Source organism: Ambystoma mexicanum, chromosome 3p, assembly GCF_040938575.1.
Source record: "Ambystoma mexicanum isolate Mex_15411 chromosome 3p, UKY_AmexF1_1, whole genome shotgun sequence".
In the NCBI taxonomy this organism is placed as follows: Eukaryota; Metazoa; Chordata; class Amphibia; order Caudata; family Ambystomatidae; genus Ambystoma; species Ambystoma mexicanum.
In genome coordinates, this window is record NC_090925.1 from 646,991,078 (window position 1) to 647,018,826 (window position 27,749).

A 27,749-nucleotide genomic window follows, 5' to 3' on the forward strand; every position below is an offset into this window, starting at 1 on the left:
TGGCTTGGTGCCAAAGGCTGAAGCAGCTAAAATGGGTTATCAGTCCTTGAAGAACAGTGAACGTGAGACGCCGAGGCATCCCTTGTTAAGTTGCAAAGAGAGAACACCATGAGTGCCAAGTTTCTTTATTCAGGACAATTAGATGCTATAAAATGCACTGATTTACAATCTCTGATCATGTGAGTCCAAGATGGAAATAGATGTGGCCATGTAAGCCTGAAACTTGATAATAATGTGTTCACACTCCCTTATATTCCCAGAGATGAGAAGCTACTACAAGGCCAACTTCAAAGATAATCTGCATGGCAGACGGCATGAGTGATGAGAGATGATGGGCAAATTGGGTGGGGATGTATGGTCAAGTCCATCCACCAGCACTTGGGGTACCAGCTTTTGGCGCTGCTAGAGAATCGAATATTCAAGAAGGGTACACGCATGTCAACCAATTGTAGAAGGCCATATAACGAAGGGCCTTATAGTTGATAGTCAATGATGTGCCATGTAGCTAATAAGCCATGATGATTACTTGCACTAAGGGAGGGCATGAGTTGCCCACCTGTCTATAGAGACCCAATCACAATCCTATCCCATATAGAAAGTATACTTAGATGTTATCCTTAAGCATACCATGATCTCCCGTAGGTTTTTGTAGTTTGCCACATAGTACAACGTCACGTATGATGAATTTTTACTATATAAATGTGATTTTTTTAATGAAATGCGATGAGATCATGCTGTGCGACATCCACTGATTTCCAATGTACTCCCTGTTTTAAATAATTGGTATTAAAACAAAATGCTTTGCCAACTTCCTGAGTCAGTTTTCTTGTTTATTGTGAGAGTTATTCTCCATCCCATCCATCGTACGATGTGTTACCTTAATTAAAAGGACCATACAGGTTCACCTTTAACCCACTACCCTTTATATATTTGTAATTTTTTTTTTCTATATTATGGTCCTCAGTGAAATGTACCACTCTGTAATGTTTTCGGTAAATTAACTAGGTACCAGTATTAACTGGCCATTGATGGTAGCAGGTGAGAAAATGGTGCAGGTACCTGGGCATTGAATAGCGGTGCCTGACGAATGCCTAATACTTATACACAAGACAACATGTTTGGCTTTGCAAATGCTTGTTTTTAACAGGGTTTCAGTGAAGGACACTCAGAGTGCTTATAAATCGAGTGGCTGAAGGCAGACCTAGTTAAGATATTTTTATTACAGCCAGTAGTAGGTTTACAACTCAAATGAAGTCACTATCTCTTAGAAGACTGCTTTGAAAATTCATTATCAGGCACTTCTAGTGAAAACTTTGATTATAAGGCTTGATTTAAGCAAGCTCCAAAAGTTCCCATGAGGCACTGTTTTGGGCGGGCAGTGGTAGGAACAGGGTGAAAATTCTCATAAGGATTAGCATGGCCATGGCAAGTCAATGGGTGGGCAAACAGCCAAACACCTACACGTTTTGTGTCTCACCTCTTATGCCATTTCCGCCTATCTGTACTCTAATGAAATAGTTGTGACTTATAGGTGGTGCAAGCACCACCTAATAGTTCAAACTAATGACGTCTACTCTGCCATGCAACTGATGTCCAGCGCTCGCTGCTGCAATCTGAGCGTGATCTGCAGGTCGCAGGTGCGAATCCGTGCAAGGCCAACTCGACCTTTCATCCTTCTGAGGTTGATAAATGAGTACCAATTTCGGTTGGGTGATATTGTATGTAAATATGTGCTCTGTAAAGCGCTTTGGATTAAGGCGCTAGATAAATAACACATAATTATTATCATTATCATTATACAGCTGAGCACTATTGCACGCCAGCATATATTGAGGAGGTATCCAAGCATATATAACACACGTGCCCTCAATAGTGGACTTCCACGAATCCAGCCGCCCAAATACCTACCACCGATAGATTCAGCGGCTCTGGGATGAGCCCTCTGCCGCCCACCTTAAGTAAGTGCCTGGAAGGTCCCAGAAAGCACCTTGCAGAGTGTGCTGTTGTACGTTCAAACACATTTCTGTAAGGCCCTGCGTGAGACGAGGCTGCTTAATGTGTTGCTATGGGAAAGGGTGCCCAGAGTCCAGACTTTCATCTTTTGGGGCGACTAGCAATGTGCAGCCCTTGGCTGGCTCAACATACGGTTATTCTAGCTCCTACTTATACCACTTGGTTCCTCCGTCCCCCGGCTGCTGCTCTCTCGATGGGGTGTTACCCTGAGAGTGAAAGGAGGCTCCATGTGTAGTCACTAGGAGGCGCGTCACAGCAGGGATAGACTGGAAGTGGAGCCCAGTGCCTTTCCAGTATTCGAAGCATTGGTATTGCCATCTCAGCTCCAGGGGCTTAGCCAAACTGGGGACTTGGTACTCCTGGCGCAGCTGGTCTTATTCCCAGGTGGGTAGGAAAGGAAGTCATACTTGTAAGCGCATCCAAATAAACACGTGTATTGGAAGTACAGCTACAGGCATCCACGGGGACACGCTTTACAAGAGCGTCAATGGGGCGCAAACAGCCTGGCTTCAGCTTTCTCGCACATTCATCTTGCGGTGAAAAAGAAGACGGACTGAGCAGTGGGTTCCCAATGCAGATGGAGAATGTTGGGTCCCAGAGGGTGTCTTTTGTGCAATATAAGTTATTGGCTCAGTAGGTTAATGCACCTGCAGCTGTTATCTATATCGGTATCTCTAATCTGAAGGTCCGAGAATGAAATCATGGTGGGACTTACAAAGCACATCACTTCCTTTCATGTTTCAAAACTCGATGCCATAAAGTACATTTGACAGCATATTATGTGTGATTGTGATTGGCCAAAAGTGGCCAGATTGCAGAAACCGTGTACTGGTACAAGTGCACTTTTGCATAGCATTAGGACTAGGGCAAAGTTTGCCCTCGTTAAAAAAACATGCTTTAAATGGATTTCTGCACCAGGGCAATACCAATCCACATTAGTACAATGGCACGGTTTGCCCTGGTTCAAAAATGCATTCAAAGAATAGGTTTTGCCCTAGGGTTTACATCGTGCAAAATTGAACTGCAAGATTTGCTCTAGTGCCACCGTGCAAAATTGAACTGCAAAATGTCTACAATCTGGGCCCTGCTATCCTGGCTGAGACTGACCTATAGGGCAATAGGGCAATGCCCGTACTGGAAGCACAAAATGCTAGTGTTGGCTAGTTTTTTGGGTCAAAGTGGGCCACTTTTTTTTGGCTAATCTGGGACAGTTTGAGTTAATTCACCATGCGGCTAGTCGTTTTGACCAGTGTTGCTGAACACATATTCTTTAAAATGCACAATTTGCATCACATTTTATCAAAAAAACTCCCCCTTGAGAAGTATTGAAACAGTTGGTGCCCTAGACAATGTCATGCCCCAGTGGGACCCTGGTGGTGGGTATGGCAGAGACACAAATTCAGCAGAGGGCTTGGTTTGCAGTTGTGGCTGGTATTGCAAGCTCACTCGATCAGTGGAGTTTGCGGTGCAGCAACCTAGTTGATTCTAAAGAGGAAATTATTCTCTGCAGTGGATGATTTAGCAGAGTTGAGATGCCCAGAAAATGGCTGCTTAGAGAGAGTGTCTGGTTGGGTATAGATCTTGAGTAATAATCATAAAAAGTGGACTTACTGTTACCCATAAAGCTTTCATGGTTTAGGCTCTGGCCATTTACTGACCCGTTCCGTCCTGGAGGTGGGCTCACTGTACTTTCATGAAATATTCATGGATGATAGCACACTTTCAGACAAAAGTTTCAGCTCCAGGAGGTGAAGCCAAGGGCGGACTGGCCTAATGGGAACTCTGGACATTTCCTGGTTGGCCTCGGCATCCGGTGCCTCTTTTGTGTGATAACTTATTTTGCTTCCAAATTTTAGAATAGGAAAAGGACTGGGCTTGCTGAAAATGTGTAAAATGGGGCCACTTTGAAAAATAAATTCCAGGGCCCATTTTGGTTCCCAGTCGACCGCTGCTGTATCTATTTAGCAGCTTCGAGGAGTTACGTGTAAGTGGGATTTTCTTAAGCAAGTGTTTCTATGGAGTATGACTATCTGTACTTCTTTGTCATAAATAAATGCAAGAGTCACTACCTTCCACCACAAGTCCTCCACTTCACTAATGCACAATGTAATAAGGCAACTCAGACATAATTGTAACATACTCTTTAAATGTACCCATAATATCTATAGTCTCCACCAGAACTCCTCCAGCCCATCACCCATCTCAGCGCTAGACTGGACGAGGAGCTCCTGACCTGCAGCCTGTTCCATGCCCTACCTCCGCACTCTTTCCTTACTGGGGGGAGCAGGGCCCTACATTTGTGGGATACCTCAAAGTATTCTTTTGAGCATGTATTGTCGCACTGCTTGAGCAGAGATGGACCCGGTGGCCCATGCCTCCCAATTTTGTGATCCTAGTCGCCCACAGTAACCTCAATACAGGCTTACACAGCTGCAAAGATTAGATGCAATCTCCCATACACTGTAGTTAGGGTTGCAAATAGACACAGAGTGGCCACAGAGGACAGCGCCACGCAGACCTGGCACTCCAGTTGGACCAGTCTCTGATCTTCCCTCATCACTACCTCCCGCTGGCACTCCAGTTGGACCAGTCTCTGATCTTCCCTCATCACTACCTCCCGCTGGCACTCCAGTTGGACCAGTCTCTGATCTTCCCTCATCACTACCTCCCGCTGGCACTCCAGTTGGACCAGTCTCTGATCTTCCCTCATCACTACCTCCCGCTGGCACTCCAGTTGGACCAGTCTCTGATCTTCCCTCATCACTACCTCCCGCTGGCACTCCAGTTGGACCAGTCTCTGATCTTCCCTCATCACTCCCTCCCGCTGGCACTCCAGTTGGACCAGTCTCTGATCTTCCCTCATCACTACCTCCTGCGCTCCTTTCACACAGAGCAACTTCAGGCTCAGATGCAGAGCTTGCATAACCCTTGGCAATCCCAGGGTCTGCACCTGCTTAGTTGTGATCCCATTTTAGCATGCTCCAATTCACATTGTGCTGCTTGACCGGATCCCAAGTTTATCACACAAGCTCTGTGTATATCTAACAGGAGCAGCAGATATGCCACTTTGAGCATCCAGTTCTTATATTCTGCACTTTCTCTCGCTTGAACTAGACAAAATGAGTCTGTGCATACCCATAATAATAATAATTAATAATAATAATAATAATAATAATAATAATAATAATAATAATAATTTGGCATTTATATAGCGCTACGAACCCTCAGGTAACGGAGCGCTGCTTATTATTACTCACGGTGTGTGGTGGCTCATTTATCGAGCTCTGAAGGATGAAAGGCTAAGTTTGGCCCTGCCGGGATAGCGAGCGCTCTACTCGCTGTGCCACTTGACCTTATGCCACCACACCCTAACCTCACCTTCCTATCTTCCTTCCATTTCTCCTATGGCTATGCCTACGGTTTCAGGTTGCCCAGAGCAATGGCAGAGGCTAGGATTAATTCCAAACCTTCCAGCCACCGCCTCTTTTGTTTTGCGTAAATCACCCCGAGTGGGACAGGTATGCCTAGACGTGGGTCCCGTGCCTGCTAGGCCTAGAGACACAAGCTACTTCTCACTGATGATGCCCATTGAGGCTGAAACATGTTTGGGAAAGCTTGTGGTCTCGTGCACAACGGGTGTGACCAAGCAGTTCGGGCTGGACTGTCAGTTTTGGGGTGGGACCAAGCCTGATTTTCATATTGTCTTTCCCCTTCTGTAATGGCTTGGCAGGTGAAGAACGATTGTCTGGAGGGTTGCCCAGAGCAATGCCAGACGTTAGGATTAATCCCAAACCTCCCAACCATCACCTCTTTTGTTTTGCGTATGCCTATTGTTTAAGCTTTCCTCCAACTCCCTCTGAACCCAGCCCCTCATCTTTCTACCTCAAACTAAGGTCTGGGAACGCAGGCGTCCTTCGGCAGAGAGCGCTACATCCCCCCGAATAAGCCCCAGGACAGGGATAGCAGGGCACTGGTAGCAGGCTGAATATACACGCTTGTTATATTTCGTGCAGGCTGAAGATGTGTTGTGGGGAGGGGGCTTGTTTCAAAATGGTGTTTGGGTCCTCCTTGCCTACTGCTGGAACACACCATCTGAGGCACCTGTGTGGCTCCTAGATTGTATTGGAGATGTTTTCTAACGCAAACTCCAACGGTTGATTTGCCTGGTTCTATCATTTATGTAGATTGCTTAATCTCCAAGCGAATCCATTGCCCTGTAGCAAAGAGCTCAAAGGAGGGTAAACCATGTCCCTGATGAGGTAAACATCTTTAAAGCACTCTGTCTTTGGCCAACAATAACACGTTTAAAGTGGCTAAGCTTTTTGTATGTGAAGATTGATTCCCCCTTAGGGAACATGTGCATAACATGAGCACCGCCTTGTGACGTCATTCATGGCAACATTCTAGATAAAGTAACTGAAGAGAAGGGAGATCTGCGGATTATCACGAGACAGCTTTGTTGGTCTCCACGTGCAGTACAAAGAAAGGCAGCCCGCTGGTAAGCTAAAACCCTAAATGGTCACTGGAAAATGCGATTAGGCTTTGTAAGTAAGATGCTATTGTAGTTGAGGTGTGGGCTGTTGGTTACTGCATAGATAAATGGAGTGGACGGTCTGTTGGGGCCAGCAAAGAAATACTGTAACAAGTGCATTGTAATGTACTGAGTTAAAGCAGCATTTGCTTAATTAGACTGCCAAAAAGGGTACAGAAGCTTGGGGCCCACAGAGACTTGACGCCCCTTTCAAAAGAAAATGCTGAAAGACCCTAGCGGTGTCCCTGATTATATGACATTACATTTGTAGCCACTGTTTTCTGGCCCTAACCCACGCTAGGGAGCACCCATTCTGGACCTAGGGCAGGGGCAGTCCACCCCATATCCCACTCCTGCTCTGTAGGGAGGGGTGCTACACCTGCCCAATAAAATCACTGTTTGCAGGAGGTGGGCTACCAACCTGAGCTCTTAGATTACCAATGGACACAGACAACCAAGTGAATATTATAGGCATTCCAACGGGGGCCCCTCTTTGTAAAAACACATGTATCCTTATAATACCTTTTCTATTTCCTAGGATTCCTCTGGCATGTGCACCAACTAAATGTGGACCTGCCACGTCACCTCACTCTCCCTTGAAGGTGTCTCAGGTGACACATAGGGTGAGTTTGATGCAACAGGTCCCTTACCGAAACTCATGTACCACCCACATGGAGTGTGAGGCCAGAGGATGGCCTCTGTGGGTGGTTCCATCTTACGGGTCAGCCTCAAACAGGCTGCCACACTATCCCACTACCTCATGCCAGGGTACCACAATCCTACCCCTTTTGGGTATTTAATATACTTACATATACATAACGTCCTACCCTTAGTTAACTTGAAACCTACTTATCATTTCCTCTAATACTTTCCCCAAACTCTACAGTTCCCCTACTTAACATTCTGCTTAACATTTATTAAATATATACATATTCACTAAAAAAACTTTAGTTAAAGTGTAGTTAAGTTGACCAGATTAATCGCAACAGAACCCCATTCAAATGCAGCGTATCTGGTAAGTCATGGCCGGCTTAACTCGGTGCACTCCCATTGTTGCCGCCCATTAAACTATATCCCCCATAATGTAATTTTGCATGTGGTTGTGAATTCCATCTTTTAGAATATATATGTGCTTTGCAACGGAAACATGTCGAGTTAAGCTAGTCATGACTTCCCACACCTGCTGAATTGCAAGGGTTTTGTTATGATAAATCTGGCCAACTTAACTAAACTTTAACTAAAGTTTTTTTTTTTTTTGCATTGAATTTAAAGGGTTTTGTTATACCATACTTTTTTTATGTACCACTAGCCATGAACTTTGGCCGTGTCCACTGTAGATGTTCCCTCAATATGTATGTTTTATATCCACTTGGTGGCCAGAGCCTTCGGCCATTGCCACTTTCCATGTCTTTTATGCCTAGCTAGGACGCTTGAGTTTCTTCATCTTCAACTGACTGCAACGCTGACCCTTGTAAAGCCACAGTTGCTGAAAGAAACCTGAGATGTTTTGAACAGTGCTTCAGATCCGTTGATCAGTGCCGAGTCAATGATTCCTGACCATGAGCCGCTGTGTAGGCCAGCTTGCAGCCGTTCACGCTGCTTCGCTCACAGAACCATTGTGCGGCCTGATACCCGCAGTGACTCCAGTTTCAAACTCTGTCACAGAAGCCTGCAAAGTGCTCTGAAGCCGACTCTACCCTGTTGAGCATCGAGTACATCTACAGGACAAGGTACATTGTGGTTCTGCCCCCCTGGTCCTTCGTACAAGGCTAGAGGCATGTTGAGACCCATTGCTCCCTTTGTCCTAAAGCCAAGAAACCTTAACAAACTGTTGTGGTTATTAAGCATACAGACTACCCTCCTGTCAGTACCTAGAGTGCATCGCTTTCGCTTCTTTCAAACTGTCTGTCCTCTGCATTCCTTTACATGGGTGGTTGTATTTCACAGTGCTGTATGATTGTTTTTTATGATTCTTAAAAGAGATATTTTTAATTCAACCTTGACTGGGCACTCCTTTTATCGTAACTGTATTTGCTGTTTTGCAACTAACCAACGATCCACAACCTTTCGGAGATAAGCCTGCCGTTCCGTCCACATTACCAAAACTGGACAAGGAGGACTTCTGGATCCCTTCTGGTGTACTAGAGGTGTGGGGCTGATTGATGGTTTAGGAACCAATATTCACTCCTGGACCACTGGTACCCCGAAAGCTGATTCATCACAAGCCGCTTCTGGCTAGCCCTAAGGGGCATGGGCTACACATTACTTTGGCCTTTGCCATACTCTATGTCCACTAGGTGTCTGCAAGGCACACATGTGCGCATGTGGCACTTTTAGTACCGTGCATGCAATGGATGGGGATTCAGAATAACTCTGACACCAAATAATCAAACCAACTGAGGAAGATGGCAAAGGTGTTGTTTTATTAACAATTATCTAAAACAGGAAGTTACAATGGTCATCAATGGACATTCGCTCGAGCTCTCAGTGCATTTCTCCTAAAAACATCTTTATATGCAAGAAATATGTCAGACATGACATCATACACATACAACATGGCAAATAATAGAATACCTATCAAAGGCAGTGATAGGCTTAAGGGGAACATCTAAGTATACACTGCATAGGAACTGGTATTGTGATTGGCTGCCCTCTGCCAGGTGGACAACTTATGCTTGCTTCTAAAAATATGTAGAAATAAAGGGAAAGCTCCAGCGAAACAATCAGAACTTGGAGACTCAATATACACACAAGCAGGGAGGGTTCCCACGGTTTACAATACAAATATAACAGTTAATTCAACATCAAAGAATGCTGGATGTCAATGAATCACATTATTTAGGATATACATGTGCGTACATTCTTTGAGTCTAGGCAGTGTGAGCAAACAGTCAACAATTTCATAGAGTTCAATGATTTATTCAAAAATAAAAGTGAACGGATGAGGAACCAAAAAACCACAGATATATATATGATCTGAGAGAGTGAAGTACAAAACAGAAATCCTATATACAAATTAAATCAATAGAAGTAAGAGGACAAAGTGCCAACTGCGTAATGCATTATTGAACAAACCATGAGTCAAGGATGTACATATAGACAGTAAGACAATTAAACAAAATAGAATATTCCAAATGGGATATTCAAAATCAAGGTAAATACATTGCAAAGCAAAATACCTGACTTTGAATTAATTCATTGCAAAGACATATGTCAGTTTGGTTTAAATATAAATCCAATGAGTGACAATGTACAGAACCAAAGTTGATCAGTTGTGACGGTTAGGGTCAACGTCATACGCCAAGATGAAGGAAGTTGCAATAATGTCAAAATCGATCAAGGCGTAACAAGGGAACGCAACAGCGTTTCGGTGGGATGGACGAGTTCAGGCCGCCTTTTTCAGGACACAAAACCACTACTAAACCCTAAAGAGCATAATGAAACAATGTCTTAGTCTAATGAGAAAGTAGCGCACAAACAGAACAAATTTGTTTACCCAGTGCAGCATAGCCCATGCAACCTGAAAGGGGATGAGTCCTCAGAGGACCGGGATCGTCACATAGTGTCACCTCTCCCAGAGCTTGACCCTGTCCAGTTCGAGTCATGTAAATAGACTAAGTGCTCACCTACAAAGGGAGGAGGTGGAGAAAGGGGGTGTTAGTGCAGCCGAGCATGCTGTGAAGAAAAGGTACGGTTCAATGTCCCAAACAGAGTTTGTATGTAAGAGCAGCATTATATCGAGAAAAGGATGATTACCACTCTGCAGCAGTCTATGATGCTCGATGTGGATGCGCTGACTGCGATGATGCAAAAAACAACGAAGGTCTGGGATACCGCAACTAGAAGTACAACAGTAAAAAATGAAAAGGGCTGGACTAGGCCAATGTAAGAGCCAATTAATATATCGGAAAACTAGATTGAATGTATCGGGAAGCCAGATTGGACCAACTGAAACATGGGGCACAAGAGCTGAAGAAATTAAAGGAAAAGCAGTCTACCTCAGGGGTAACTGCCAATTATATGTCACGTTGGCCTCTTGATATGGAGCGGCATGCATCTCCAGGACACGCTAGAGTTGAAGGCTAAAAGTTGCATAGGTGGCTATCGGAGGTAAAGCCTGATGAGTGGGACGGCAAAGGAAAAGGTAAGAAATGCAGGGCAAATTAATAGATGTGCCTGAGAAAAGGAGAGAATGGCAAAATGTCAGGGGTCACCAAAGTTGAGCGCACTAATAAGAGCAATGAGATTCAGTAGCGGAATGGTACAGACCTGCAGCCATGTCGGGGGGATTAGCCACACAGATGTGGCCTGGGAGGAGTGCGTATGGTTCCGTGCACATGTACTGAGAGGATGGCAAAGTGCTTGTTAGCCGGCGAAGCTGAAAATAAGAGGCACAGGACACTGTGGGAATCCAAGCAGGACCCGAATGGAAAGTGAAAGAAGAATATGAAGACAAAGACTAGACTGTTGAGCACCTAGTATGGGCACCGTTTTGGGTGAGGGAAAAGCTAAATGAGCTGCATATTCAAGGTAGAAGCCCAATTAAAAGTGATGGGGCATTTCGAGAACCTGGGCCGGAACTCAAAATAACCAGGTACAAGGTTGCAGGAGCCAGCTCAGATCATCGAGGTGGGAAAGGGAAGGGAATTTGAAAACAGCTGTTGTGAGAAGGAGCAATGCAGGTAGCATTACTAAAATGCCATTGCATTGTTGAGGCCATGTTCAATGGTGCTAAGCATGAATATCCATCTGGCCTCTTTGTTTCTCAGAAGGATATGAGGATTGGAAGCATTTTTTACCTCTAAAAACATGTCATCTTCAACACTATTAAGTAAACAGTTATCATTGGTCTTCAAACTATAAAGCCCTTTGTGACAGGGCCCTCTATAATTGGCTGGCACACTTGTGCCATGTCTGGAACATTCAATTCACTTAGCAGCACGTAAGCTCAGACCCAGCTACCAGGAGGTGGACTTGACTTTACCTCCCCATCCAATTAGCCCAACATCTCTCATCACCCATGCCTTCTGCCATGAAAATTGCCTTTGAACTTGGCCTTGCAATATATTCTTGTCTCTGGGAATATATGGGAGTGTGAGCACTCACTATCATTGTTCTAGGACTCCACACTCCACTATATTTCCATCCTTGGCTCACAAGACTGGAGACCACGATTTGGATTATTTTGCAGCATTTAGATGTCTTAAATTAATAAAACTTGCCACGCTTGTGTCCTTTCCTTGCACCTTAACAAGGGATGATTCAGATATGCACGTTCACTGCCTTCAAGAATAGATAACCAACCTTGGCTGATTCAGCTTTGATATCAGGCCAGACAGCCTTGCCATTCGTTTCCACGATCTCAGCTTATTTTTGCTGCGACACAGTTCTCGCCTTTTCTCTCCATGGGTCCTGGTTTAGTAAATTCATGACACTGATGTCCAGTTTCTATACAATGGCGGCTTCGCCTGCAGTCTATTCACTACATATACCCAGCTTCTAAGATTACTCAATCTACTTGCGTTACAGCATCTGTACAGTTACTGAACAACTTGCATTTTCTGCAGTGCTTCACACACATGCAATCTTCTTTTCACATATGAAAGTTTACTTGATTATTAACTTGGTCATCAGTTTCTGTAGGATCCATGCATACTCTTCAGCCAGTATCCTCAGGGCATCACGCTCATCTTTCATGATGTCACAAGCTCCTCTTTTTGCTCCTTTTCATATTCCTTCGGGGAGTTCCCCCCCCCTTAGATTATCATCTCTTTGGGGATACATTCGATAGGGCTGTCTCAGTGGTTACCTTCTTTCTAATACTCACCGTGGTATGGTCACAACAGCTAGTGTTAAGCATGGCACGATCTCAGGCATCCAACATATAGAAGGGAGGGGGGCGGGATTTCCTGCAGAGGCTTTTAACTGCTCCTCTACACATGTATGCTTTAATACAGGGACAGTGGGCGCTGCTGTAGCCAATGCCCCATCCTACTCCCCCAGCCCCACCCGGACTTCCAACTACCTTCACCAGTTCTTTGAGCCTATTTACTGGTTGTGAGTTGGTGTCCTGGCTACTTTATTACTGGACCAATCGTTAAGGCTTTGGGAATCGTGACGCCCTGAAGGCCCAGCTATGTGTGGACGGGATAGAGTGATAGCTGAATAAACCTGCCGATGAGGCACGCAGCATGTGCTGCAGGGTGTTGAACTCTTGCCATGGTTACCAGGGCAACATTTGAATAGCACTCTTTCCTCTTTTGCTCCTTGCAAGGAGCTCGTACCAACACCTAATTAAGGGGCGTCTTACGGCAGTGCGCCAGGGAGTGCGAGGGTAAGGCAGCACTGACTCAGCCCACGACAGCCAGAGGGCCGCTAATGCTACAAATGTGTGCAGAGAAAAAGCTGGCTCCTGACTTCCGAGGTATTGTGCATCAAGTTAAGTGGACTTTGTTCCCAGCAGGGCCTCCAGAGGCATTCCTGGCTCCTCTCCACATCATTCGGACGGTAGTTCTGACACTTGTATGCCTCCTGTCTCCATTTCGCCCCCCTCTACACAGGCGCTGGGGCAGGGGCTTCTCTTTCCTTCGTCCATAAAGAGATATGTGATCTCTCTCACACACACTCAAACACACACCAAAAAACACACACGCACAGGCACACACACACGAACGAACATACATAAACACACACACCACATCCCCTTCCAGTGCGAACGCATTAAGGCGCATTGCCCCTCTGTATACGAGGGAGAGGAAGCGATAGTTTCTGATCATATATCCTGCAGCGTCAGGCAGAGCAGATGTGCGGCAAGTAACAGCAGGGAGAGCGGAGAGCAGATGTGCGAGTGCTAACAGCAGGGAGAGCGGAGAGCAGATGTGCGAGTGCTAACGGCAGGGAGAGCGGAGAGCAGATGTGCGGCAAGTAACGGCGTGGAGAGCAGATGTGCGGCAAGTAACGGCGTGGAGAGCAGATGTGCGGCAAGTAACGGCAGGGAGAACAGATGTGCGGCAAGTAACTGCAGGCAGAGCCAATGTGCGGTAAACAGAACCACGCAGTCTTAAGCTCTGGGGCTGATGCTCCCACTGATAGACTTCAGTAACTAGGGAACCTATCTACATTCAACACCGCTAAGCTCAGCTGACGTCACACTTCCCCATGTCACACAGAAGGCTTGGAGGCAGAACCTACCTCCTGCCATGGACTAGTAGTTCAGCCCCGGGCTGTCATTGTGACTCATTCTCACTCCTCGCCCCATGCATCCCCTCTGGACACCCCGCAACCCCTCCTGGTCGCCTCACCTGACCCCAATTGCACCCCTCACCATCCGGTGTTCTCGCTGCGCCTGTCACTTCCTTGACACGCTCTGCCAAGGGCCGCCTCTGGAAACCAATACGGGCTACCTGTAGTTGCCTATTTCCATGGCAACCATCTGTTTTATGTGGATAAATGGCTGCCACGCTGTTTTTCAACTCAATACAAACAATGCTTTTCATATCCCGGGCGGCTAATAGCTATGAAGCCCTCAGAGTGGATTTAGGGAGGGTGACATGCCACAGGGGCCACTGAGCCATGCCCATGTGAGTACATTGAGTAATGCGTGACTTCCCAGGGCAAGGCTGCCACCATGACAATGGGAAAGGGCCAGGCCTTTATCACTGGGCCTATTGGGTGGCTTCAGGTTCCAAAGGAAAAGCTGAATCTCTGCCCTACTGAAAGAAAGTGCCAGGGACAGGGCCGATGACCATGCTCCAGGACACAAGGGCCACAGTATGGACCCTGCAATTGGACTTTGCTCATGGATCTAAGTAGGTCTGGGGAACAAGGGGACCCCAAGGGTGCTCTGTGCAGGGAAGGACCTGCACCAGCCAAGTGGCAACTGGGCATGGCCAGAGATGTTGCCAATTGTTTTTTGGGGGGCTTGGGAGGGAACAAGGGCTGCAGAGCTGTCCCCTGCATTGGGAGCAGGCGGGAAAGGGCCTTGCCGAGGGCATGTGATATCCCCGCAGCGCCGAAACTGGGCTCGGTTAACCAGTCTATGCTGAAAGCGGCCTGCAGGGAGATCACATAGGACGGGTTTGCTCAAGTGTCTCTGAAGCACAGGTAAACTTCCGGTGTTTGCTGCTGGGTGGCGCTCTAGCATGTGTGACCTGTCTCAAATGGCTTATTCTACATTTCCACATTTGAGCTGCCAATTGCTGCCAATGATTCCATTAATGATATCATAAGCGATGCCATCAATGACATAATCAGAGATGTCATCAGTGTGCTCTGGTTTAAAGGGGTAGAAAGGGGTGTCATATGTGATGCCCTGCTTGATACAATGAGTGATTTCATTAGTGGTTTCTAGTTTCCAGTGATGTCATTGATGGTGGCATAAGTGATGTCATCAGTGTGCTCAAGGGCTGTACAGCAGATGGCTCACAGATAAAGGGCATTGCGTCCAGTACCTGATGAATTTAATGGGGTTTTCTTGAATTAAACTGAATCCTTAATGCCACTTCAAATTTCAACCGTTGTGTTGCAATGACATGATGCATATTAACTATTTATTAAGTGTTGTTTTTTCACTGAATTTCAAGGGTTTTGCTATGCTGTAAATCACACCGCCTGCAGTACTAATGTTTTTCATGTTGATATAATTGATGTCGGTTGTATGCTATAGTTTCGAAAACAAAAGGATCGAATGCCTTTTGTTCGTCAGTCAAAGGGTTGAAAAAAGGGTCGACATTTATTTTTATTTTTTATGGGGGGCTCTCCCCCTACCCCCAGTTTTCTTTATTAAAAACACTTTTTTACCAACCCAAACTAAAAAAATATATAAATAAATAAAAAAAAAAAATCGACCCTTTTTTTCGATCCTTTTGTATTCGAGCAAAAGGTCATTCGATCCTTTATTTTTGATCCTTTAACTGGACACCATTGAGGTCATATGGAAGGGTATCAGTGTGTTTCCGAGATATTCGTCATGAGCTTCTCCGCATTGTGGGTCTGTGGGGCATGGGATATGTCCTAAAACTATTGGCAGGGACTATTCTACCCATGGCATGGCCTTTGACCATGCCCGATGGCCCATTTTGCCACCCAATAAGTCAAAAGAGAAGGAAATGGGACAAGGAAGAGAGAGTGGTTACTGGAACAAGGAAGCTGGTTATGAAGAGGAAAAGGGATTGTGGCAATGCTACACACATTGAGCTGTGATGAGGATGTATGCACGAGAATGTGATGAGGATGCGCATGAGAGACTGTGACGAGTTTGTGCATGAGGCACTCTAATGAGAATGCACGTGAGGGACCACAACAGAGCTGCATGTGAGGGACTGTTAAAGGAAATGCTTGTGAGACAGTGTAATGGAGTATTAATGACTCTCTCTCTCTCTGCACTTGCATGTTCTGAATGCTCAGAAGGCCTTTTAGGACCGCCTCTCTCTTTCATTGTTACATTTGCCTCCCCATTGCCCTGTGGGCACGTTGAAACACAATGGCCCTCATTACGAGTTTGGCGGTAGCCATGGAGCTAATAGCTCCATGGCTGCCACCAAACCGGGCTCATTTACCGGGTTCCTGCAATGAGGAATAACCGGGTTATTCCTCCTTGCAGGAACCATTCCCCATTCCCATTGAGCCCCTATAGGCCTCAATGGGAATGGGGATGGAGGTAACAACGGGCAGATTACAACTGGCCCGTTGTTACCTCCTTCTTCCCCTCGTGGGACCCTAAAACTACGCCTGGTTTTACCAGGTGTGTGATCCAGGTCCCACGATGGGAAGCTTGTAATCAGCCCTATCGGAATGAAGGGGGCCGGTCCCGTCCCGACACCGCACGGGTCGTAATGAGGCCCAATGTGTTTGTTGTATAGGTGCCTTACAAATGCACAATAAATAAAATAAATATATAAATACTGTGATGAGGGTACAGGAGGTGGAGCTAATGTAATGGATTACTAATGGGATACATCGATGACGACGAGGGATGTGGGGAGTAATTTAATAGATTACTAGTGGTTACCGGGATGAGGAAGAGGGAGATAGGGGTATAATGTAATGGATTATTAATGTGGGACAAGGGCAATGAAGAGGGAGGCGGTGACAATGTCATATATTGCATACAGGGATCTGGGATGAGGAAGACAGTGGTGAATTATAATGTAACAGATTAATAATGTGGCCCAGGATGAGGAAGAGGGTTGCAGGAAGTAATGTGATGGATTAGTAGAGGGGTATCTGGATCGGGAAGCAGAAGGCATGGGTAACGAAATACTAAAGGGGCACTGGAATGAGAAAGGAGGAGCCGGGATAATGTGATGTATTACGTGTGAGTCTGTAGGACAAGGAAGAGGGAGAACGGGTAATGGAATGCATTACTAATTCAGTAATGACTCGAGGAAGTTGGAAGTTGTGGTAATGAATTACTAAAGGGGTACCATGATGATGAAGAGGACATGCCATGTGTAGTGCAATGGATTAGTAATGGGGTAGCAGAATGAGGATGAATGATGCAAGCTTAATATAAGGATTACAACTGGAGAACCAGGAAGAGGAAGAGGGAGGTGGGGGTATTGTAATGTATTACTAATGGGGTACCAGGACAAGGAAGAGAGAGTCTGGGGTAATGTAATGTATTAATAATGTGGTAAAAGGACAAGAACGAGAGAGGCCGGGTTAATGTTATGGATTACTAATGCAGTACCAGGAAGAGGAAGAGGGAGACGTAGGTGACATAATGGATTATTATTTGGGCACCAGGACAAGGATTAGGGAGGCAGGGGTAATCAAACAGATTACTAATTGGGTACCTGGATGAGGATGAGGGAGGCAGGGTAATGTGATGGATTACTAATGTGGACATGGACAAGGATGAGGAAGCAGGTGGTAATGTTGTTAATGGGGTACCCGGATGAGGATCAGTGAAGTGGAGGGAAATATAATGGGGGTCATTCCGAGTTTGGAGGTAAGTACCGGTCATTACCGGCATGGTGCAAATAGCGTGTCCAAGCTGGCAATAGACCGCTAAAAGCAGCCTATTACGGCATCACGGGCACAAGCTTTGCGCCATGCCGGTAATGTGCCTCGCCTTGCCGCAAAAGGGCCCCAAAAAGCCCTTAGCGATATCAAGCGCACCGTACATAACACTACCGCCATAGAGTAAAGCGGCAATAGCGGTGACCGTATAATAGTGTTGACCGTAATCAGCGGTCACCGCTATTTACAGTCACCGTTAAATAGTGGAACCGGAAACAGCGTCATCGCACAGGAACGGGAAGGGGCACGGCGGCCCTCTTTAAAAACACAATCCATTACCGCACAGGACCCGGAGCCATTTAGTGAATACAGACATCGGCAATCAACACCAGCATCATGCCGAAAGCACCAAAAAAGGGAGCTGCCTGTCTCAGAAAGGAGCAATTTAGCCAGGATGAGCGCCAGATGATGGTGGACACTCTCCACGAGCATTCAGACACCGTTTTTAGCGGTGACATGCGGAGGGTGACGATTATTAAATAGAAAGAGATCTGGGACATGGTAGCACAAAAGGTGAGCGCCGTGGGCAACACCCCCCGCACCACCAAGGACTGCCCAAAACGGTGGGACGTCCTGCGGCTGAGGGTGCGGAGCATCCTCTCGGCCAACAGAAGCCAGGCCCTCGAGACAAGAGGAGGGCCATGTTCCCCAATTAAATCGATGCCGTGGGAGGAGACGTGTGCGGCCATGATAGCCCCAGAAGCCATTGAAGGGGTTGGCGACATGGAGTGCGGGGCAACGTCATCCGTGGATGGAGGTGAGTGTCCAAAGTCAATACTGACAACGCATTTGTAATAAAAGTCACTGCCAAGGGCTGGGCAAGGTGTCACGTCATGTTTGGCCAAACGCCCCCCTTTAAATCATGCCGAAACAAGTGAGACCCAGGCTAATGCCAGGTGCAAGGCTGTGACCTATATGGCACATACCACATGAAGAGCCCCATTCCGTGAGGCACACAGGGCAGTTGATGTAAAGAGTGTGCATATGAGCCAGCACAGTACCCAGCCAACATGAGTGACCCAGACATATGCATGCATTTACCATCCAAGCATAGATCAATGTGCCGCTCACCACCCAAATTGCGACAACCCACTAGAATCCCATTGTGATATTGTAGGCATGACCAAATGCTGATTGTCAATTCATCGCTCATGCCGTCTCTCTCTTCCACCCCCACAGGCAGCGTGCATGACAGCGTGGACCAGGCAAGCAACCGGCCCAGTACCTCCAGTGGCCAAGTCAGGGCCCTCTGTCTACCTGCCAGCAGGAAGACACCGCAAGCCACACCACTGGCTCCAGCAAGGCCCATGGAGGGTGCACAACCCACACCTACCCCACCCTGCACTGGCGCAGGAAACATGCCCCACGCCGCACTCTGAGGAGTCCAGTGTGGCTGGGGAGAATGCAGCCACGGGCCCCCTCGATGTTCCCGACAGCCCCTCATCTATATGCGGAGCAACTGAGGAGGACACTGATGAGATTGTCCACACTCCTGACGCCCAAACCAACCCCCAGTTGTCATACAGTGACTCCGGTGAGAGTGATACACCAGGGCTTACAGGGCAAGGAGCTACACTGGAACATGCCAGTCCTGTATCCACTTCCATCACTGAAGCACCGGAAAGACATGCAAGCCCAATTCCCAGCGGGCCAACCACATATGACGCATTAGCCATGGATGCAGAGCGCTCTCAGCAGCTCACAGGCCTCATTAATGAGTTCATCCGAGACAATTGGGAGTCCAGGGAGGAGTGGTGTAATGAACTTAGGGCACTGGGAGAGGTCATCACAGTCAGCACGAACCGGCTCTGCGAGGTCCTTGGCCGGATTGCAGATGTCCTGGAGGCTGCACCTCCTGCACGACAGCCCCAGCAGGAGGACACACCTTCTCAAAGCTCCTCCACCCAGACCAGCCAACTCCGTCGCTCACAGCGTACAATGCGCTGGAAGGACATGGATCCCCCAGGCTCCGGGAGCGCACATTGACAATGCTGGCATACACATGTGCCCTATGTTGTCCTTATGGGACTAGTGTGGGGTTGTTGTGGGGGCAGGGTGAGGAGGGTGTGTTTGGGAGTTGTGGGGGGATGGGGAGGGGGCGAGAGTGTGTTTGGGGGTTGTAGGGGGAAGGGGAAGGGGATGGAGGTTTAGTTTTTCACGTTTGAACCTTCTAATTCAATACACCAGTGGTTCATCAAAAATAGAACAGAGTGGACATTGATCATAGCACATGTGTCATTTAATGTTTCACAGTGCATAGTGTACATGTATCCCCACACCCAGTGCCCGATGTCCTGACATCCTCACACCCTCTGCTGACTTGTGTGTCAGGAATATTGTCCAATCAATGATTGTCGCACGGCACGTCCCTCCTGTGCATCGGCACCGTGATGCTGTCCTGCAACTTCTTCCTCCTCCTCCCCTTCATCATCATCAGGTGGTCGCAGCTCCATGTCCGGGGGCAGGGGTACGTTCCGACGGATGCACATATTGTGCAGCATTACACATGACATGGTGATCTTGGCTACCTTCTCATGGCTGTAGATAAGTGCCCCACCCGACCGGCTGAGGCAACAAAATCGTGCCTTCAACGGGCCAAAGGTCTGCTCAATCACCACATGTGAATGGGTATGGGAATGATTGTAGTCCTCCTCGTGCCTGTACTGTGGGTTTTGGACAGGGGTCACGGGCCACAGCTTCAAGGGATAGCCACCATCACCTGCATGAGAGGGGAATGAAGTTAAGTGTTTGTACGTTCATGGTGGACAACGGTGCTAGTCTTACATGGCAGCAGGTAATTTCTGCCCATACACACAGGTCCCTGGATGCATTGGCCCCATTTCTGACCCCGGTATGTGTCCTGTGCAATGGGATGATGGAGTGGGTAGCATCCTCAGGATGGGTTATGGTGTGCACTCACATCTTGTTGCACATGCATCATATATGCATGCAGCAGTGTTATAGTGAAACATTGCTGTGTTGTATTCTGTGAGATTTGGTAGTAGGAGTGTTGGCTGTTGTCAGTAGCATATTGGTACCACGCTGTGGTATTCCTGTTAGGCTCAGTTCAATGCACTCCCAGGGATGACTCTCCGGTGTGGTGATATGCTGGAGGCAGCGACATATTGCATATGCAGTGCATAGTGCTAGATGCCCTTACGGTGTGTGAGTGCCGCCGCTGAGTGGTGCATGTGTTGTGGGATGTGGCCTGGTCACCTGTTAGTCATGTAGTGTTAGGTGTCCGCCTTACTTCATCACCGTGGGATTGGGTAGTCATGTGCCGTTTCACTGGCTCTGGAGCGCAGTGTTTGGTGGGGTGCACATCGTGCACTGGTGTCTACATTTCCACCCAGGTGGAGTATGCATCGCCCACCCAGGAGGAGTATGCAGGCACCCACCTCATAACCCCGATGCAATGCCATGGGCTAGTCAGGCAACTCACCAAGCAGCCAGGCACGTCGTCCAGCATGTCGCTCCATATAGCGTGATAGCGTGGAGTTCCGCAGGACCAAAGAGTCATGAGTTCATCCTGGATATTGGTTACAGCAATGTGTGATGATCTTGCTCGCGTTGCATACCATCTGCATGTTGATGGAGTGGTATTGCTTGCGGTTGCGATACGCCACCTCCACGGCATGCAGGACCACCAACTCCACGTGGGTGCATTCGAGGGCACCTATACAATTTGGCATGACTGCCAGTGCATGGAAGGCAACTTTTGTATCAATTATCTCCTGGGGAGTCCGTGGTAGGGATATGTAGTCCCCTGTGTGCTTGAGGAGGGCATCCAGCACTTGGTTCAGTATCCGGGAAAATAAGGGTTGTGATATGCCATGCATGTGCCCCACTGTGTGCTGGTAGGTGCCTGTGGCAAGGAAGTGGAGCACAGACACTACCTTCTGTAGAGGGGGGATGGCGGTGCATGTTTCTATGAGGCTCACTATGTCGTCATGCATCAGGTCCACTATGGTGGTGATGGTGTCACGGTCAAGCCGGTACAGGGTGTGGATCTGCTCAGGGTTTAGGTTGAAAGGACTGGCTCTGATGTGAGGGATTGGGGGCTGCCGGCGTGGTAATGGTGGCTGCACTGGTGGGGCATGCTGGGCCTGTTTCACCCTCCTTCTCCTCCTGTGTATCCTCTGTGGTGGGGGATGTGGTTGTTTTTGCTGTTGCTGCCTTGCAAGCAGGGCGTCCAGCTCCAGTAATGCTACTACTACTGGTATCATCTTGGTTTGGGAGGGGGTTTGGTGTGTGGGTGTGCCCCTTTTGTGCTGTGCCAGACTCCATTGCCTCCACCTGTGCTGATTGTGTGCACCTTTGGCTCTTGTAAACACTGCTCAGGGTTCTTAACACCTTCTCTGAGATGCCAGTATTTACTCCATGCCGGTAAGGTACTTTTCGGGCTTCAGGAGGCTGTTATTTGCATGTCTGCATTACTTGGGATCAGCTCCAGTTTACGGCATGCCGCTAATATCGGCATGGTCTGACGCGTGCACGACCCTAGACTGCTATTTACGGTATCGTATAGCCCGTAGCGGTAAGGGATGCTGGTAATCCTTTACCGGCATCGTTTTTCCCTTACCTCCAACCTCGGAATGACCCCCAATGAATTGCTAAGGATTACCAGGATGAGCAAAATAGAGGTAGAGCAATGAGTTGCTAATCGGGTAGAGAGATGTGGAAGAATGAGGTGGGGCAATGTAACCGATTACAAATGTGGAGCCGGGACAATGTATGTGGGGGTAATTTAATGGATTCCCATATTTGGAAAAGTCAATGTTCATTGGTTTAATTTTAACTATAAGGCATTGATTGCTGTAAGTGATTTCAATCCGGCATACACCCAAGTCAATGTCTAGCATGTAGTGCACAACTGAAATCCTTATTTATTTTTGTCTAAAAGTTCTTTATTCTGAACCATATACCACTCATATCACGCCCTTCTCCTGGAACCCCTCCATCCCCCGGTCACACTGAGCCAGGAATCAGACTGGTTTGCAAAGGTAAAGATTTCTTTAGGTATTTAAAATTGTATCACAATATGTCTTAATAGGTATGCACCAATCACCAAACGGGTGATGTAACACTAAATGATCTCTTTAATACATAAGGAGTAAGTAGTGAGCAAAACAATTCAGCACAGAAAATAATACTGGTGTGTGGTTTCAGACCGGATAGCACTGTGGTTAAGGGTTCCCCTGCACACCCCTCAACCCCCCAATAGGTAATGTAAAGAGATAGGAGGAGAGAGCAGGTATTCGGGAAAGGCAGAATTCAAACAGAATATCAGTCCCACTTCCCCCCTTTCAAACACAAGAGAAAACTGATTTGACTGTCAAGCTGTCTGAATGGCTTTTAAGTTTATCTTTGAAATGGACTGGGCAAAAACATCAAATATGGTCAAAAATGCTGAAATTGTTAGAAATTCTTATGGGAGCTGCTTTGGATAGTTGCACACAGACACAAAGAATGATTTAATACCAAGAAACAATTTGAAATCTTAAAATTCAAGTCGGAAGCAATCAAAAATTGTTTTACATGTGTAAGAATTTCCCAAAACGAAAATTGCGGCCAGCTTTTCACTGCGATAATGGGAGAACCGTATGGGTTAGGAATACGGTTTTAGATGTGATTTAAAGCTGTGCATGTTAGCTACAAGCAGGGAGTTATGGACGTTTTAGTAGAGGTCGTTTTTTCGAGATAGGCGCAAGAATGGAAAACAGGAATGCACTTTTAAAATGTCAAAAGTGTTTCTTACACAAGAGGATGACTATGAACAAAATGAATACCATCCAGGAACACAGTCACTTGATCAGAATGACTGCCTGCCGAGGAAACTCGCCTTCTTCAGTTGAGAAAAGATCAGCACAGAGATAGTTTTACAATACTAGTGCAGGAGGAAGATAGGATGGTTTGGATAGAGAGTTCAGACAATTCAGAAATACTCCTAACAATACAGGTTCTGACTACAAGAAAGGATGGGTTTAAGATAGGGATAAACTATGCAAAATACATATGCCAGTGACGCAATTCTTTCTATAGATACTCACTGGAAATGTTTTTAAATGGGACCGTCGGTTCTGGTCAGTCAAGATTCTGGTCAGGGAATTGGATCTGGTTTATGACAGACAGCTGGGCACATCGGACTGGTTAGGATCGGCAAGGCGCTCTGGTCACAGCACGGCACAGGACTGGACTGGATCTGCAATGTACTCTGGTCACAGCACGGCACAGAACTGGACTGGATCTGCCCTTTTTGGTTATGAGGATATTATTTTCAGCAGGGAAGCAGTACAGCGCAGCACGGCTGTATTATGATGTTTCCCCTTAGGTTTGTGGGGTTCTGGTTCTGGAATTTGAGGCCTAGCTGAAAATGGTTCAGCAATGCAATGGGTTTCTGCTTTGCCAAGTTTCTGGAGTCTGGAGCAAGGAAGATGTAGAGTTCAGCAGCAGGGTGCTCCGCCAGGATCAGGATGGTGAGTGAATCTGCCCGTCATTTTGTGTGGTGAGCTGTGTCTATTTATGCTATGAACAGATGTCATAAAGGGGGTGTGTGGACTGGTTTAGTCTAGGCTTTCCCCTTATGGCAGGTGAATGGGTCAGAGTCTACTCTATGCCTTGATAGGAGGAGATAAACAGAGTGTCACCTTTATGGTGTGATTTTATGAGGCGGAGAATCCACTCCTAGCCCCTGGAACACAAAATCTACTTTTGGCACAATACATATTTACACATGTGCAACCTCTATAACAATCACATATACAGATTACATATTTTAAATGTCAGCTACTCCTCAAAACCCAGTAGCTGTGGGATATTGTCTCCGCTCTTCACAGAATTTTGCCCTTTTCATCAGGAACACAATGTCCAATTTTTAAGCACATTTCTACAAGTTTGTGTGTTTAACATGGGCATAAGTGTGTAAAGTTTCATACTTCTAGCGGAAATACATTTTGCGTGAAATCACATTTCTTGTCATTTCTTTCCAGAACATGTCACATGATTTTGCCACCTCTTGAAACGTGCAGCCACATTTTAGATTCACAAATCTGTTACTGTTATATTATTCACCATTTTGACTGGCAAGTTATAAGTCTTTAAAAAAATGTTCTTTGTTAATGTTCAGCCACAGATGGATGTTTGGGTCCGCCTCTTTTTGTCTCCCTGCAGTCCAGAAGCAGTCTCCTCCCTGTTTGCTCCTGGTAGAGGACATTTACGACTGTCTTCACACCGCGCATTTCCTTAATTGCAGTTGGTCATTGTTCCTCCTGCCTCTGTAGACCAGGTTCTTTCCCAACCCCATAATTAGAGCTTTTGTGTGATTTCCTCCTGGGGGAAAGACCTTCCTTCTGTGAGAAACCTGTTATTCCAGTTTGGTAGCTTCAGCCAGGTTTATTTTAATTGTTACTTCTGTTGAATTTTCCTTAGCTTAAAACAAACTTGTTGTCTTAAATCACAGCTAAATTCTTATTCAAGATTTTAAATCATGGGATCAAAAAAATTCCAAGATGGGTTACTCTCAGTAACAGGCCTCTTAGATTGCAAACATTTGATTTCAGTTCATACATTTTTAAAGTTTAATCAGGCAGGCTCCTGACAGCTGTCATTCAGGCGGCCCAGGGTACTGTGCCCAGATTTTTGACAGATCCACAGACAGGCCACTTTTGCTGTGGAAATCTCTTCATGCTTTCAGCTTTTCAGGACCTTGCAAGTTCACAATGATTTCTTAAACTAAGTGAATTGTAGCACCCAGTAAGAATTTTGGATGTTTGAGGGTTTTCTGTACCGACATTCTGCAGTTTCAGCAACAAAGAAAAAGATGATTTAAAGCAAGATTTGGGGTTTCATTTAGCAAAGCACTGCTTTTTCCTTCTGCACTCCACTTTCAATTGTTTTGGGGCCAAGTGACACATTCCGGTAGTGAGAGCTCTGTTCCACCACTGGCAACATGCGTGGCAGATTGGGCAGCCATCTTTTGTGCGCTGAGAAGCGCGATTTTCAGGGATTTTGGCACGCACAAGGGTTTTGCTGCCATTTTGCTATTTATGGCACCATCATAGCAGAGTGATGCGGCATAGCAGAGCAAAAGTTGGTTAAAACCTCCCACATTTCTGCCTTGGAATAGGTAGATGCATATATAGACAAATAGGTCAGTTCTTATGCTTTTTGATCTTTCCTCTGCCTTCGACACAGCCAACCATGCCACCCAGTCAAATCGGCTATGTGACAACTTTGGCATCACAGGCCTGGCTCTTGACTGGTTGACCTCATTCCTCTCCAGCCAACCTTCCCATGTTCAACGGTGCCCTTTTCTCTCCCCTATCAAACTCACCAGGTTGCAGCATCCCTCAAGGCTCTATCCTCTCGCTGTGGCTCTTCAACATCTACCTTGACCCTCTGGCCCACTTGATCTCCTCCTTCTCTCCCCACTTGTAGTATCATGCAGACAACATGCAGTTCTCTTTCAAGCTCCCCTCTACTGCCACCTCCTTCTCCTGTCTTTTCCCTGACTGTCTGACTGCTGTTCAGGTATGGTGTTCTTCCAGTAAGACTGAGATCTTTCTTATTGGAACCCCAGCACCCTCCTTTCCTCCTACCCTCTGGCCACCCTCTTTGGGTCCCCTCAACCTGTTGTGAGGCAAAAAACCTTGGTGTCATCTTTGACTCCTCTCTCTCCTCTCCTCTCCTCACATCGTGGACCTCACCAAGATGGCCCAGCATCAGCTGCATCTCCTCAGAGGCATTCTCCCTTTCCTCACCTTCCCCCAGAAACTCAATGTCTCCAGCGCTGTGGTCCTCTCCAGGGTGGGCTACTACAACAGCCTCTTCCTCAATCTCCCTAAATTTTCCTTTAGCCTTCCTTTGCCCCCTTCAACTAATCCAGAATAGGACTTCAAGACTTATCCTTGGCATCAAGTCAAGGGACTGCTCTCTCCAGCCCTAAAATCTCTCCACTGGTGCCCGCTTGCTGCTAAGATCAAGTACAAGACTCTATGCATCATCTGCAAGGCGTTCTCGGGCCTGGGACCCACTACTTCCTACTCTATCTCCCTAAATACCTCCCTGCTAGAGCCCTTTGGTCATCTAGCTCCAACTCTCTGCAGACCAAACACTTCGCTAAGCAGAGAGGTGGTGGTAGATCTCTCTCATCCGCAGGGCCACCCCTCTGAAATTGTCTCCCTGCCCCTATCAGGCTTGAACCGGATCTCCTTAAGCTCCGGAAACTCCTCAAGACCTTCCTTTTCTCTTTGTCCTTCCCTTTCCTCCTCCCCTGCTAAAAACCCTGTCTGCTGCATTGACTGACTGCTTGGTTCCCTCAGAGTTCTACAGAATAAGATCCCCCCTGGCAAGTCCACCCTCCTCCTCACACTAAGCATGTGGGCCCTCACCCCCTGCGCCCCTTGCAAGACCTGGCACTTGCCATCCTGGCTTCCACTTAGCACAAGCCTAGCTCCTGTGGCCTCCCTCACCCCTCCTCCATCCCCACTTTCACTTGCACTCTCTCCTCTTTACCTTGCGCTCCCCTTACCTCCCTAGCACTTCACATTTCACGCAGACCAGCACCCCCCACCTCACCCTCTGACTTATTGTTACTGCACTCTCACAATCCGGATATCACAAGGCCTAGTAGGACCATTATTGTTATCTTTCTCCCTTGTTCCCCTCCCCTTTTTCTGTTCTGGCGCCTTGAAATACCATTTGTTGTGTAGGTGCATTACAAATATCCAACCAACAAATAAATTAATAAATAGATAGATCGACACGCATATATACATTTCAGTAAAAAATGTCATTATAGGCAAGTTATGGTTAACTTGATGTTACAAAAACCTATGAAATACCACTAAACAACCTCTATGAAAGGGACATTATGTTTATGTTTCCATTATAAAAACGCATGGCACATCAGTGAAAAAAACGAGTTCAAGGGTCGTTATGATTGCGGTACAAGAAATCAAACTCCCCAAAATCACCAGTCATGGTTCCTCTGCAGCCACAAAGCTGCTGAAATTAGTCACTAGGCTTGACTTGCAGTCAGGACCAATGGCTACGTAAGGCCTATTCTGGGTCTATGGGCCACTGGCCATGGCCAGAGGCCACTTTACGTCCTCCCAAGGCCAGGCTCTGTCAAGCAACACTGGACCTTGCCTGCAGCCATACTCAGTGACCACTTAACTTGTAA

The 27,749-nt window shown here is 46.8% G+C and overlaps 1 protein-coding gene across 5 annotated transcripts in view; it reads left to right on the forward strand.

Annotated features, from left to right (window-relative positions):
- The window catches only part of HTR4 (5-hydroxytryptamine receptor 4), a 1,746,991-nt gene that overhangs the window by 490,575 nt on the left and 1,228,667 nt on the right, over positions 1 to 27,749 (forward strand). The window lies entirely within an intron of this gene.